Below are 5,421 nucleotides of genomic sequence, written 5' to 3'. Positions count from 1 at the left end.
AGTAGGGGGAGAGGCAGCTCTCCCACACACTCACCAGGGCTGGGCTAGGACTGGATCTGGGAGTACCTAGAATGCAGCAGAAATTCTCACTGGGCAGGCAGGGTGGGGTGGTGTGCTGTGGAGTGGTGGTGGGAGGTCCCAAGAGGGTAGAAAAGTGTCTCACCCACGCTGCACCTGGGTTGGGACCTGCAGGTCCCACTGGCACAGGGTAGCCGGAAGCTCTCCCACACACTCACCGGTCCTGACCTAGGACTGGATCTGGGGGTTCCTGGAACATGGCAGAAATTCCTACTCAGTGGGTGGGGTGGGGGGTGCTGTGGAGTGGTGGGGGGCATCCCAAGGGGGTGAAAGAGGATCTCACCCACATTGCACCTGGGCTGGGACCTGCAGGTCCCACCAGCACAGGGTAGCCAGAAGCTCTTCCACACACTCACCAGGCCTGGGCTAGGACTCAAGCGTTCCTCAATGAAAACTATTTCTGTTTCCCTTCCATGTGTTGTGTATTCACGGAATGATTGTCAACATAGGTAGAAAAGAGGAAACTGATAGGAAGAAACTGACCCTCCCCTTGACAACATGTTCATACCCTTATTCACTCCTAAATTTACTCACACACACACTCATTTATCACTTTGAATGCACACACCATTCCCTGAGGCCCCTCGTTCCTGTTGTAGTGCTCCAGCCACAGCATGGCACAAGAAATCCATGTGTAAGAAAAGGGAGCAGCCACCCTTATGCCATGCAGCAGGTATGTGTAACATGAGCCACATATGTTCTCTCCAATTATCTATTCACCATGCTAAAAACCTGATAAAGTCCAGTTAATACATATATTATTTAATCCATTATATCAAAAGCATTATGATTTAAATATGTAATCAATGTAAAAATTTTCCTCAACCTCTTTTGGAATGTGGTGCACATTTTACATTACAGTACAACGCAGGTCAGGGTAGCCACACATATTGTATATGGCCCCACAAAATGCATGGCACTGTATTAGAACACATAGGACAATTCAGACATTTTTGAGGATTTTTTTTTCTTTTTTTTGCTGATCCGGGGATTGAACTCAAGCCCTTGTGCTTGCCAGGCAAGTGCTTATTCTACTGAGCTATCTTCCTGGCTGAGGATTTCTTTCTTCTCATTGCCCTTCTTCCCAGATGGCAGACCTCTGCTGGCTCGGTTGCCTCTCCCAAGTCCTGCCCTCAGGAAGAGCTCACTACCCCTTCTGCAGCCAGGACTGCTCACAGCTGACCTTCCTCTCCTGATACTTCTCCCCCATTTGGCACTTCTGCAACCCTGGGCAGTCCTCACCTCTGCTCATGTCCCTGCTCCCCCCCAGCTAAACAAACAGGGTCTTACCCATCTGTGGCCTAAGTTCAACTGCCCCATCCCCAGTCTAGCTGCCCAAGGTCACTTATCCACACCAGCCCTCAGAGCTGACTCTCCTACTCTTTCTGAGGTCAGGGTATGTCACTCTTCCCCTCTCCCCATTCTCACCCACTAACCTTTCGTTCTGCCACTGGCTCTGCAGGGAGAAAGAAGCCATGTGACCTGAGATCCTTAACAGTCTCACACCCACCAAACTCTCACCAGACCTTCCACTCCTCCTCGGTGCAGAGGAAGGTGTCCTTCATGAATCAGAGAGCATCCCTCCACCTGTCTGTCAGTTATCACCTACGCCTCTGAGGCTCCTCATTCTCTTCCATGGTCTGCCTCATCACCTCTCTTCACTTGGACTCACAGATTTCTCCTACTCTGACCACACTCCTCCCTCAGCTCTGTGATTCGCCTCTTGCTGTCTGCTGTGCTTTCCCCAGTGGAGCTTCCTGCATGTTGTCTGTGATCTCTGACTCCATCTCTCACTTCCAAATTCATCTCTAGCTTGCTGGTCAGGCTTATGTTCAGGGAACCACCACCACACTGTCTTGACAGCATCCCACTGTTTGTCCTTTTCTCAGTCACATATCTTTTCCTTGAAGGATGGACAAAGCTGCCTGCCTGTATCAGAATCACTAGGGTGCTTGTTCTATAATAGCAGATCTCAGGCGTGGAAGATTCATAATTTGGTGTTCTGATTAGTGTGGCATCCTTCCTATAAGCCCATCCATCACACACTAAGAATAGGCCACCAGGGATAACCCTCATGGGATGGGAAAGCCTTATCACCTTAAAAAGCTGGCACAGTTGAATGCAAGACTCAGTCATTATTGGGTTTTCTGGCTAGGAGAGCTTTGTCAATTCATTGCATTTGAATTTCAATCCAAGTCTTCCTAAAAGGGAAATTCAGACTTGTATACATGATTTTAAGGGAATCAGTTTTGAAAACCCTCAACTTCTTTCCAAAATGGACCTGAGACTCCACCTATGTTGAAGCTTTCATTCTAAAGAGGAGACAGAGATGAGAAAGAAGAGAGAGAGAGAGAGAGAGAGAGAGAGAGAGAGAGAGAGAGAGAGACAGAGACAGAGACAGACAGAGACAGACAGAGAGACAGACAGAGACAGAGACAGACAGAGACAGAGACACAGAGACAGAGAGAGACAGAGAGACAACAAACTTCACCCTTCTCAGATATTCCTGGGATGCAGTGCTCCAGGATGCCACCTACGGGTAAAACTGTCAGCAAAGCCAGTTTCATCAAGATACCAGTTACTTAAGGGAGTTTCCTTAAGTCATTACCTTACAGTGTTTCTGTTAAAATGCAAAGGTAGTGCTAAAATGGGATATTTGGTCCTAAGTGGGTTGGTCAGAAATGCAGGAAAACCATACAATGATGATAAACTTTTAAGGGCTTCTGGAGAAATAATTCACACACCATACAATTCACTCAATTGGAGCGTGCAACTCCGTGGCTTTCGGTATATTCCTCCCCTGAGCTATGCAATCACTGTGACGATCAGCGTTAGCATGTTGTCATTACCTCAAAGAGAAACCTTCACCGCATAAACTTCTCGGTCCTAGGCAGCCACTAACCTACATTTTTATTTCACAGAGAATAAAACATTTTAAAAATTAAAAATGCAGAATTTCCAAACAGGATAAGAGATCAACAACTGGTGTTATACTGCATATTGTTATCTCTTCAAAATAGTTGTCCAGATTACTAGACACAGGCATGCACAACTGATCAGAAAGTGAAGCACTAAGGGTTCCTTTGAATAAACCACTAGAAATTAGCAATAAAATTATCTTAGCTAATTCTTTCTCCTTTCCCTCATCCCAATTCTTTCCTTTTGAGCAATTTCTTTTCTTTCACAATATCCATTGTACCTTTCAGATTATATTTACTATTTAATTTCTTACACTAATGAGACAACCCAATATTTACACATGTGGGCCTTTTTTTTTTTTCACTTCTGAGTATGATCTCTAGCTGTATCCATTTACCTATAAAAGTCTTGAGTTTATCTTTCTTTATAGATGAGAAATATTCCATTGTATAAAAGGACCACATCTTTTTTATTCATTTCTCAGATGATGGGCATTTGGGGTGTGTGCAAGATTTAGCTATGACAAATTGTGCTGCTCTCCACATGGGTGCACATATGCTGCTGCTGTTTACTAATCTATATTCTGTCACCTTGGATTTTCCCATTTTGGACATTTCACAGAAATGGAATCCTATTACTTCTCTCACCTACTATAATGCTTTTAAAGTTCAGCTGTTGTACAAGGATATCATACTGTGTTGACCCAGTCAGTAGCTGATATTTTGGTTACTTATTGGCTAATCTAAATAATGGTGCCATGCACATTAATCTACAACTTCATGCGGATACATAGCTTCATTTAGATAGTGTCCACAGGAGTGGAATTGCTGGATTGGGTAGCAATTCTTCTGTTTAATACTTGAGGAACTGCCAGGCCTCACGTGGTTGCAAAGCAACCGCATCATTTTACACTCCTGCCAGCAGTGTCCGAGCGCTCTAGTGCCTCCCCACCTATGCTGACGCCTGGCATCTGTCTGTCTGAATACGGCCACCCTGGGAATGCCAAGTGGCATCTCACCGTGGCCTTGATGTGCACATCCCCGATGGCTAATGATAATGAGCTTGTTTCTGTGGGCTTCTTGGATGACACCTTTTAATAATGCTGCATCTTCCATGCTCTGGTATTACCAGAGAAATCATTATTTCTACAAAATCAAGAGTTCTGCTAAAATAAAACAGTGTGACTTCAAATAATATAATGTTACATTCTCTATCAGAATACTGAATGGTGGAAAATCTCCCAGATGGTCTTCTCTATTGATCTCTCTTAGAATATTTCTGATTTGATGAGATGTGCTAGAAAATATCCACTATCAATCATGCTTTTGTCTGCATTTTCATCATTCTCAGTCCTGGGTTCCCCTTCTCTTCTGTGTAGTTCCATATTTTGCGTTACTGAAACAGTGGCGTAAAGACACAATTACTTGCCAAAGATCAGTGTTATATCTTTGCAAGGAGGAAATATAATACATGAAATTAGAGTGCTTATTCAGTCTCATAAGAAATATTCAAATTCTTTTTATTATGAATATAATACAGAAAAGTGCAAGGTATATAATTGTACAACTTAACAAACTATTGTAAATAACCTGTCACTTCATTTCAGTTTAAGGAATAGAGAATTGTCACTAGTCCTAAAAGCCTCCTGCATGACCCTCTTTCTGATCTGAACACATTTTTCCCATCTGAATTTTATGCTGTAGTCCTTTCTTTACACTATAGTTTTACCATGTAAGTGGGCATTGCATCAATATGGTGTAGTCTGGCCTGCTTTGAATTTGACATAAGTGGACTGTACAGCTGAAATTATTTTGTGCCTGGCTTTCATAAAATTTGGATTTTAGTACTTTATGTTTTTCTGCTGTATTACTTTATAGTATCCTGTCATGTGAGCATATTATTTTATTCATTATACTTTGGACGCACACTTCGGTTATATCCAGTTTGAGCAATTACAAACAATGCGAATTTTGTGAAGGTGTCAGTGCGTGTGTACTCCTGTTTATGTTGGGTTGCACCTGAAGTACAGCTGCTTGCTTTTGTTGCTAGATAATACACACTGATTTGCAAATTTCAAATCCAATTTATGTTGCCATTGACAGTACAGAAGTCTTAACATAAACCAGATATGAAACTTTTATCAGTTACACAGTATAAATATCTTCTCCCTCCATGGCTTTACATCATACACTTTTAGTGGTATATTTTAATTTTTTTTTTTGTTACTATGCTTTGATCCTTGAAAACTCCATTGTACTCAGAGGTTGTCACCAAAGCCAAACCCCAATGCCTACAGGTTCTGACACTGCCAGGAACTGGAGACACACGTCAGTTCTTTGTGTGTTTGATGAAAGATTTCAGACAGGACACATAGGCCATCCTATAGATACAGGTAGGGTTTACTGTAAAATAATAGCTTTTCAT

This window comes from Octodon degus, unplaced genomic scaffold (genome assembly GCF_000260255.1).
Source record: "Octodon degus isolate 3935 unplaced genomic scaffold, OctDeg1.0 scaffold00045, whole genome shotgun sequence".
Lineage (NCBI taxonomy): Eukaryota > Metazoa > Chordata > Mammalia > Rodentia > Octodontidae > Octodon > Octodon degus.
This window is presented reverse-complemented; position numbering follows the sequence as displayed.